Raw genomic sequence first — 10,990 nt, forward strand, 5'->3', positions numbered from 1 at the left:
GCTAAGAGCGCGGCGCCTGCCCGAGGACCCTCCACCGCCCAGCACTCCGCCCCTGGGATTCCAGTGCCCAAGAGGGACGCGGTTCTGGAAGGCACATTCGTTCTGGTCTGCATTTCCCCGCGTCTGTTTCTTTTATTCGCCTTGTCACAATTGCCGAATCCATCACGATGGGATGGAATGTGTAGGGTAGCCTTTCCGTTTTCTTTCCTTTTCTTTATAAAAGAAAAAAACAACAACAACATCATAGCTTAGTAAAAGAGAGACGAATTGCTGATATTTTGGGTGAAGGGCCACCTAAATAAAATAAAAAGGTAGTGGGGTTTTTCTTTGACCCATCGGGGTGCAAGAGTGGGCTCAAGGAAAAATGCAATCGCCTCGAGCATTAAATTAGAGCACGCAAATATTAAAAATGCATGGGCACGGAGTATTTAAAATTCCATCCTGACATATAATATTCATCCGTTTTATGTAACATTCATACCTGTAATTTAATGTAGGGCATTAATGCACCGCTTCACGTATTAGTCTTCATACCCCGCTTCCAATAAAACGCTGAGAATGTCCAGAATCGCCTTCTTTTGCAACAAAGCATTAAAATTCACACTTCGTGTCCCTGGAGTCTTGCGTGAGTCTCACACTGCAGAAAAGTCTGTTAATTAAGGACTCGTGTGTGTGTGTGTGTGTGTGTGTGTGTGTGTGTGTGTGAGTGATAGGATTTTTTTTCCCTCTCTTTTTAATAGAAAAGCTGTCTTTCAAGGGTTCCAACGAAATTGCACAGAGAACGTAGGGCCTTGCATGTCCTCTTTAAGAAAAAACAAAACAAAACCCCTCCAGATGAGAAATGAAAAACTCTCAGGTTATGGGGATGTGAAATGGGAGTGATTCTAACCCACAAACCTCCCATCTTTCACAAGTGAGGAGGAGGAGAATGAACTTAAGAATTTTCCTCATTTGTATGCATGTCTTTATTTGTATAAATAATTGAGAAAGAAAAGCGATCCGGACCTTATTCTATCTTCACTCTATACAGAAACCCTGCCTTCGCAGAACTAAAATACCTGCATCGGATCAGGCGTGTTGCTAAGTCCTGGGGGAGCTTTATGATACACAATCCTCATTTCCCCAGAGCACATTCTTATTCAAGATGAAGTGTTGGTGTCGAAGGCTGTTGCAAAAATGCTCTTCTCTTTCTATCATTACAACTTACACCCATCACTGCTCTAAAGACTGTTTGAGAGCAAGAAACATTCTCATGTACCCATATGCATCTATGCTACGTAGATTTTTTTATTTTTGCATCAAGCAAAGCAGAACTTTAAGACTCAAAAGTAGATTTTCCTTCCTTCAACAGGCATGGTTTTATAATTCTGAGTTTACATATATGCAGATAATGCTTTCACTTTGCATAGACACTTGAGTAAGGGAACACCACAGGGCGCGAGCTATTATCTTGGAGCCAGTCATATCAGCTCAGATGAGAGGCACTAATGGATATATGCATAGACATTTTATTCCTTCGCCTTGTCCCTTCTCTTGCATCAAAAAGCTGCTCCAATATTTCAAACCTAAAAATTTTCTTTGTGGCAAAATTTAACTCAATTGCCTTAGAGCATTCTCCCATTCCAAAACTTTAACGCAGGTTATCTAAGTCAATGAAAATGAACATTTGAGTTTAACATAGGTGACACAAAGGAACAGTCCTACCCATCATTTTTGGACTCTGCTCAGTCTCAGAGAACATGGCCTGGGAGTGGCATGTGAAATGTCAAAGCGTCAGGTTTTGTTGGTGTTGCTGTGTGAGGCCGCTTAAAGCCCTCAGGCTGGGTTACTGTGGGGGCTGAGTGCAAAGGAATGTTTCTTGGTCATGTGATCAAGAACACCCAGCAAAGAAATGTGATGCCCAAATCCTGCCAGAAGGCAGGGGCAAGGATCCTAGTCCTCCTTTTTGAAAGGTAGCATAACCTGAAGATATTTTTTTTTTTAAAAATTGAGTGCTATGTAAAATACTGTACAGTGAAACTCGGAAATATGAGCCTGTGCTTTTTGACCCCGTGAAACCGGAGAGTTAAGCGAGCCTGCACAGTATATGTTTCTGTCCTTAGCCTCAGTCGCTTCCCCGCTGCCAGAGCTGCATTCGGAGGTTGCCGGCACCCAGAGTTTCCAACAGAGTGTGCTCGGCAATTAGCAGCTTCAGGAAAAATCTCACAAATGACATTATTTCTACCCTGCAGAGAAGGAAATTTCATTTTCCATGACTCTTTGCTTTACAGAAGAATATTTCCCAACCAAAAATAAGGTTGGCTTGCCAAAAGCTTTTTACCTGGAAAGTGCTGGAGACTTCCAGAATGCACCTCCAGGGGATGCACTCTCTGAAGGTGGACTTGCTCGGTGCATGGGGTGCCCCGAATCTTGTGCACACCCTCCTCCAGGCAAACTGCTCTGCTGCCCTTTCTTGGATGCTTCCTAGATGCCAATCAGACCCTTGCTGAACTGCAACACCCCAGCTCTTAGAATTCACAATCACCCAGTGTTTCCAAGAAGCAAAGGGTATCCAAGCATATTATGCTATTCAGACCAAATGCCTTTTTAGGAATTGGTAACTGCTTTCTCCAGGGCCAGCAGTGAAACAGTGGGTGGGCTCAGGCACAGATAAACATTTGCGTTCCCATGCTCAGTCCCTTTCTACAAGTTAGTGGTCCCTGAAGGAGTAACATGCCTTCTCCTTGGGCAGAAGGAACCTTATGTTCTCTGTGGCAGGAATGTCCCTGCTCCAAAAGAGTACACTGAGTGATGTGGCAGTTCCAGCTCAAGGCTGCTTTATCTGGCACTAAGCGTTACAAACTTACTAGAGCTGCCCTAGGATTGCAGATAGTCATCCCGGAAACACTGATAACCCCTTGGTTTTGCCTAGCCCTGCAAAAGGCATAGAGGGTAGGGACATTATCTAGGGAACAGAGCTGGTCAGAGGTAGCCATCAAGGATGCATAGTGTAGAAGTTACAAATTGGTTCGTGACTTTTTAAAGCTTTCTTCGGAGGTCAAGAGAGAGCTGGAAAGCTAGTGTGTGTGTTTTGCATATGGGAGGTCTGGGTTTAACCCTTCCAGCCCTGAGACAGGAGCAAGCAGGCCCTGAGCACCACTGGGTGTGGCCCCAAGACAACACAAACAACAGCAACAACAGAAAGACTTCTGCGTGGATACTAATAGCAAGGGAAAAGAAAAAGGTGTCATTGTTTTTGCTTTTAAGAGACACGAAAACGGTGCACTTGAAATTTGGCTTCATTCAATTTGGGCTCCTAGTTCAGTTATGTTGGAGCCCTAAATTCCTGTGCTTTTTATAAATAAAATGAGGGCAACTGTTGCATCTACTTTATAGGGTCTTTATATTATACCTATGATCTGTATAAGAAGCTTTATGAAACTTTTTCATATATGTTGGGGGCTGGGGTGGGTGTCCAGAAGTGCTCAGGGCTTACTTCTGGTTTGATGCTCTGGGATCAGTCTTTGTGAACTCTGGGGAATCACGTGGGGCACTGGGGATCAAACCTGGGTGGGCTGCATACAAGGCAAATACACTCCCCACTATACTATCACTCCAGGCCCCATTATGAAGTTCTTAGAACAGTGTCTAGCACAAAATAAGTTTGTCAACAATGTTAAAATGTATTATTGTTTTGGGGAAGTATCTCGGATTGTAGCTTCCATGTACGTGTCTTGCCTTTTATTTATTAGCTGCTAAATAAATTAACTGTCTCCTAAACCAGACTTTAGCTTTGGTGATCAGAGTATGAATTTGTTCTGCAGAGTCAACTCTTGGTATCGTAACATAGAAATGTTCACATACTGGAAGATTGCAAAGCCTTTCTTCTATTCTTTCTTCCAAAACCTCATAGTTTTAGGCGGGATTAGTTTTATGGGTGTGCAACTCTCAGTTATGAAATTAGAAATGGTCCTTTAATGCTATGCCACCTTGGAATTCTTTGCAATGTTTTTTTTAACTGGGGAACTAGCAATTTTTATTTGGCATTGGAGTTTGCAAATTAAAAGGCTGGTGCTAGTGGTGGGTTTAGGGGGATGATAGGGGATCTGGCTCACATCTGGTGATAGGTGCTAGGGGTAACTCAGTTCTGTGATTGGGGGTTGCTTTCATGGTGTTCAAAGAGTCACGTGATGCTGAAGACTGAACTCATGCATCAAATATGCAAAGCATACACCCAGTCCTGTGAGCAACCTCAGACCCTTCATTTTATAGTTTTTGTTTAGGTTTACAATTCATTTTGAGGTTTTTTTTTTTTCACATGTAGGTTAACATATAAAGTTAGTATATATACATATGTGAGAGAGAAAGAGAGAGATTTGTTCTAGAACCCTTTATTGAAAAAACAATCCTTTTTCCTATTGGATTTCTTTTGTACCTTTGGCAAAAATTGGTTGTGTGTGTGTGTGTGTGTGTGTGTGTGTGTGTGTGTGTGTGTGTGTGTGTGTGTGCTTTGATTTCTGCCCTCTGAGAAATGCAGGCCAGAGCAATAGTACAGCAGGTAAGATGTTTGTCTTTCGCATCTAGCTCTGGTTTGATTCCCAGCACCATTTATTGTCTTCTGTCAGGAAAGATCCCTGAGTACAGAGTCTAGAGTGAGCCCTGAGTTCTGCTAGGGATGACTCAAGCCCCCGCCTCCCAAATGTAATCAGTATGGCAAGCCCTTCGGGGCCTGCTTCACTGAGATAGCACTTTCAGAACTTCTAAAAGTCAGGGACTGACCATACTGAAGAGTGGAACAATGGAAATGATAACAATAGCAACAAAAACTAAGAAAAACTTCTTTGGAAAATAGTTTGACAGTTGCTTAAAAGATTAAACATGGATCAGAAGCTATAGTACAGCAGGTAGGGTGTTTGCCTTGAATGCGGCTGACCTGAGTTCAATCCCCAGTATCTCATGTGGTATCCCTAGTACTAGTAATTCCTGAGTGTAGAGCCAGAAATAACCCCTGAACATCGCCGGGTATGACCCAAAAAGGAAAAAAAAAGAATATATTTAAAAAAATTAAATGTATACATTCTGTATGACCATCTATGCTTACTGTATGACTATCCCTTCTACTGATAGACATTTATTTATGCTCCCCCAGTCATATAACCAAAGAACCACAAAGATCATAAAGAAGTGAAAGGTCACATAAATGATACATGTTTATTACCTTGATTATAATAATAGTGTCACAATATAAAATAGATTAAAATCTACCAAGTTGTGATATATAAATGCTATATAAACTTCCCAAGTTTTACAATACATATATTATACTTAAATATGTGGTTCTTTGCCTCAAACTGCATCTCTGTAAATGTGTTAGAGAATTTTGTTTTGAAGTTAACACTTGGCTCTCGTAATTGATTCCCTGAACCTATCAGTCTCTCTCTCTCTCTGTCTCTCTGTCTGTCTCTGTCTCCGTCTGTCTCTATCTGTCTCTGTCTCTGTCTCTGTCTCTCTCTCTGTCTCTCTCTCTCTCTCTCTCTCCTATTGCTTTCAGTGAGGTATCAGCACTAGCTGAATGTTGACAATATTCTGTTGTAAAGCATGCACACAACACACACTTTTGTAACATCTCAGTGTCATAAACATATTTAATCTCTTGGCAGAAATGAACAATGCTGAAAGCAGCATCCTTTTGTCCCTGTGTTACCTGATGCAAAAAGAATTTCAGGCTCTGAAAAGAATTCAACTTCATTATTTTGAAGATGCTTTCCCTTGTGCAAAGACTAAAGACTTCACTCCAGTGTTGCCTCTTCTTCCGTCACCCACGTTGGCTGCTACCTTGAAGCAAATACCTCACGGGTGAGGAAACAAGAAGCTCAGCATTCTCAGGATGAGCTATCGTTTTTTTTTTTTTTTCACCTTTTCATTTAAGCAAACAATGTCAGGCCAGAGAGATAGTAAAAGGGACAAAGAGCTTGCCTTGTATGCACTGTCCCTGACTCTGTCCCTGGCCCTGTATATGGTACCTCGAGCATTTCCATGGGTGATCCCCTGAGTACAGACCAGGAGTAAGCCCTGAGCACTGCTGGGTGTGGCAAGAGAGGAAGAAAGAAAGAAAAAAGAAAGAAAGAAAGAAAGAAAGAAAGAAAGAAAGAAAGAAAGAAAGAAAGAAAGAAAGAAAGAAAGAAAGGAAGGAAGAAAGGAAGGAAGGAGGAAGGGAGAGAAGGAGGAAAGGAGGAAGGAAGGAAGGAAGGAATAGAAAGAAAGAAAGAAAGAAAGAAAGAAAGAAAGAAAGAAAGAGAAAGGATGATGGAAGGGAGAGAAAGAAGAAAGGAAGAGAGAAAGAAAGAAAGAAGGAAGGAAGGAAAGAAAGAAAGAAAGAAAGAAAGAAGGGAGGAAGGGAGAGAAGGAGGAAAGGAGGAGGGAAGGAAGGAAGGAAGGAAGGAAGGAAGAAAGAGATATAGGATGATGGAAGGAAGAAAGAGAAGAAGAGAGAAAGAAGGAAGGAAGAGAAAGAAAGAAAGAAAGAAAGAAAGAAAGAAAGAAAGAAAGAAAGAAAGAAAGAAAGAAAGAAAGAAAGAAAGAAAGAAAGAAAGAAAGAAGAAAGAAAAAAAGGAAAGAAGAAAGAAGGGAGAGAAGGAGGAAAGGAGGAGGGAAGGAAGGAAGGAAGGAAGGAGGGAGAGAGGAAGGAAGGAAGGAAGGAAGGAAGGAAGGAAGGAAGGAAGGAAGGAAGGAAGGAAGGAAGGAAGGAAGGAAGGAAGGAAGGAGGGAGGGAGGAGATAGAGGATGATGGAAGAAAGAAAGAGAAAAAGAGAGAAAGAAGAAAGGAAGAAAGAGAAAGAAAGAAAGAAAGAGAAAGAAAGAAAGAAAGAACAAAAGAAAGAAAGAAAGAAAGAAAGAAAGAAAGAAAGAAAGAAAGAAAGAAAGAAAGAAAGAAAGAAAGAAAGAAAGAAAGAAAGAAGGAAGGAAAGAAAGAAAGAAGGAAAGAAGAGGGAGGAAGGAAGAGAAGAAAATGAAGGTGGGGAGTAAAAGAAAGGAGAGGGGAGGGGAGAATCAATTTAATAGGATTTTTGCTCCAGAGCAAAGAGCAAAAATTCCCAACAGGCACAATATTTTTTGCTTCTAAAATCCTATGACTCAATCTCCAGTTTTGGCTTCTCTGCCCGGAAAGAGCAGGGATTTACATGGATGGAGTGAGGATTAGCTGCTTTGAAAGCCCCCGAGAGATGCAGTCAGCAAACAATAGGGGGCAGTGCCCTGGTGCCTAATAGATATTCAGTATCTTCGGATGTCTGCAATCATCGAAAGCGGCTTGCAAGGACACAAATGACTATGAAGATGCCAAAGAGACCAAGTTCTTGCTTTAGCTCATTTTTTAGGAAGGAAATTCAAGACAAGAATTATTATGATTATCATTAGTATTTAAAAAATCCAACCCAATCAACAATAACATGCAAGCATCTGCCACGTTCTTCCTTTGAACGATCAATGCTACAATTGCTGAGAATTCTACTTACAGTGGAGACTCCTGCTAGGTATACACTGATGGAGAGGTTTTCGTTATAGCTCCCATTCTTCTCAAGTAAATGCAAAATGATCACCAAATATGGGGAAAAGTATCATTAAGTACATTGGAAGTGATTAGAGGAAAGACACAAAGTAAACAGAACATTGCTTCACATCTTGGAACTTACTGCTGAGAAGGAATCCCTCAGATAATCTGCCTTTGCTGAAAGAACTTTCCCATGTTGTTGATATCGAGGTCATGGTTTCTAAGAATGGATACAATGTGCAAGAAACAACTGCATTTTCCCCTGAAGGGCAATTTTTGAGGCTTTAAAAATAGATGTCTCATATTTGGTCACTGTTTATTGGATGACTCGGGACATCAGTGAGCTGTGTACCTGCAGTGAAAATGTGTGTGATCTCAATGAATTGAACAAATACATCTGTGAAATAATGAAGCTAGCACATCGTCTGCTGGCAATAGATGTACCACAAAGCACTACGGGGATGAAATGAAAAGGGACTTGGGTTAACTTTGAACTTTGTCAACGTTGGTAACTAAATGTGAAAATAGTCCAGTTTAAACAGAACCATCCCTTTGGGAAAGTTGCAGTAGAATATTTTTTCTCTTGGACAGATTAAATGATATTTTAATCCTTAAAGTCTGAAAGCCTTAATAAAGTATTTTAAAACATAACTGTTTGATATAATAATCTAAAATTTTGATACTGGGGCTGTGAAGAAAGTACAGAAGGTACAGTGCTTGCCTTGCACACAGCTGACCTAGGTTTAATTCTTGGTTCTCCATATGGTCCTCTGAGTCCTGCCAAGAGTGATCCCTGAGCACAGAGCAAGGAGTAAATCCTGAGCACCACCAGATGTGGCTTAAGCCACCAGATGTGACCTAAAAAAATAATTTAAAAGGTGATAGGGCATTAGGGTAATAGGTAGTCCGAATGAAACAGAATTTTTTTTTGTTCATTAGGTCAGTATTGTTATTTGATCTTCTTTCCATTGTTTTCTAAGAGTGATTGAAATAAATATGATCACAACACATAAGACAATTATTGTGACAACGCCATAAAAATGCTGCCTAATGTCATCTTTGAGGCATCTGGGCATCGGATTGGAGTTAGATGACATCTAAGTAACTTGTTAAAACGCTTTGCCATTGGTCATCAATCCATGACTGTCTTTAGAAGGATCCGAAGACATGTACTACATAAAACGAGTTTCCCTTTTGATGGATGATAAGATGGGTGTTGCTTGGCAACCCAATATGATCTCTGAATGATCTCAGACTTCCCAATTCTAATCTCTTGTGGATTTGGGTAGAAGAATGGGAGCACTTCCTCTTTGGAGGAGGGTTGGGGTCCCACCTGGTGGTGCTTAGGGATTATTCCTGGTTCTGTGCTTGTGAATAAGTGAGTCCTGTGAGTGCCCAGGAGACCAAATGTAGTTTTGGGGATAGAACCAGGGTCGACCACTTCAGCCATGTATAAGGCAAATGTCTTTCCTTCTATACTATCACACTCTCCCTAGAATTCTTTCTTTGTATTCAACTTCTAGGAACAAGATCCTCAACTGCCAGAGATATGCGGTTAAAACCTCTCTGTTACAAAGCACATCAAACCTAACTCTTTGGTCTCACACTTTTTTCCCTTTCTTTGGATTTTGGGTCACATGCAGCAGTGCTCAGGCCTGTCTTCTCTGCCCCTTTAGTTTTATGTTTAGAGATCTCGTAACTGATCTTTGAAGAAAGTATTGTAATTCAAGTTGATTTCGTTCTACACAAACAAAAATAGATGCGCCACTTATCTATTAAATGACAAAACTGCCTTCAAGAAAAGTAAATCCCTTGTCTCATGGAGCATATTGTTGAAATTTGATCTAAAAGAATTAAAAACTAATTAATGGTGTTCCATGAGCTCTGTATAATAAGACTGACAGTGCATGGTGCACATTGGGAGCAACACCTGAATCTCACAGTGATTCAATATAAAATCAACAACAACAAAAAAGAAATGTACACTGGTGGAGGGATGGGTGTTGGAACACTGTATGACTGAAACCCAATCATGAACAGCTTTGTAATGGTCTCACAGTGATTCAATAAAAAAGTTAAAAACAATAAAATGAAAAACAAAAAAAACCTCAAAGAGGAAGAGCTGCCGGAGCTGGATGTTGAGAGATGGCTCCATTGGTGAAAGGCTTTTCAGGTGCTATGCAAAGCCTGTGGAGGAGCAGACCTGTAAGAACTGCACAGAACACTCCTCTCCTGTTCCCCCCTCTTCATTCCAACACTCACTTTTCATATATATCCTACCATTCTCCCGTAGGATGAGCACATTCCCAACTCGAGTACTTTTCACTCCCCTTTCTTCCAATTCACACCTACCACTGTCTCAAAAATTATTGTTGGACTTCAGGCAGCCCACCTCCATCTAGGAGGTCACCTAGAAGTTCTCTGGCTGCAATTATTTAAAAGTCACTTCACTGGGGAAGAAAGCACAGAGGTTTAGGCACTGCCATGTGGCAAATACTAGTTTGATTCCCTGTACTGGGTGTGGTTCCCTGACATGTGTGTGAGCCAGGAGTAAGCCCTGAGCACAGCACAGTGTGGCCCCAGCCTCCCTCCCCAAAAGCTTTTTTTAAATTTTGAGATGAAAATAGGTTCAAATTGCAAACGAAAATCTATAAAATCTAGAAAAATGTAAATTAAAATACTATTTTCCTTATGAAAATAAAGGTCATTCACATAGCCACTATTAATATTTTATGGAGCATATTTCTCCATGCATATTAATGTTTTATCTTGAACAAAGACTTTGCATGCAGTACATGCTTCTTAGAAATCTTTTACTTCATATGTCAGGAGACTTTTCAAACCAATGAGTACTCATCATCGTCATTCTTATCCTGCATGTTCTCTTACATGGGTGTGCCACAAATGATTGAGCCTCTCTTCACTATGAATGTTTTTGTTGTTTCCAATGTCTTTTTCTGTGTCCTCTGGTGATTTTATTTCTTCTCAGTTTTACACAACAGTTTACATGTTATTGGAACATTTATCTGCAATTTTCTTCAGCCTATCTAAGAGTTGAATGTTTCAATCTCGAACTGAGTCCAAAGAAATCTTAGAGGTAATGTCTGGTCTTCCTTATCCTTCACTACTTTTTCTAGATCAATAAAGAGAGTTATTTATTCACTAAGTGCTCAAGTGACAGGTGGGTTGGTGCCATGGTAAGGAGGATGCCATAGGAAGAACCCTTTCCAGAGGTGACAAGAGGATTTCACATGTACTCAAGGTGTGGCTGCCTCACTGAAGTGGGCAGAGGAAAGAGCTGAAGCAGAATAGTTATGATGAGCTGACAATCAAGGAAGGTTCTAGTTCATGTAGCAAAAAGTTTTAGGAAAATAGTAAAAGTTTTAAACTATGGAGTTGCTGATTATTCTCAAATGAGCGCATGGTGGAGGGATAAAAAGGTGATGGAAGTAGGTAGAAAGC

This window comes from Sorex araneus, chromosome 2, assembly GCF_027595985.1.
Source record: "Sorex araneus isolate mSorAra2 chromosome 2, mSorAra2.pri, whole genome shotgun sequence".
In the NCBI taxonomy this organism is placed as follows: Eukaryota; Metazoa; Chordata; class Mammalia; order Eulipotyphla; family Soricidae; genus Sorex; species Sorex araneus.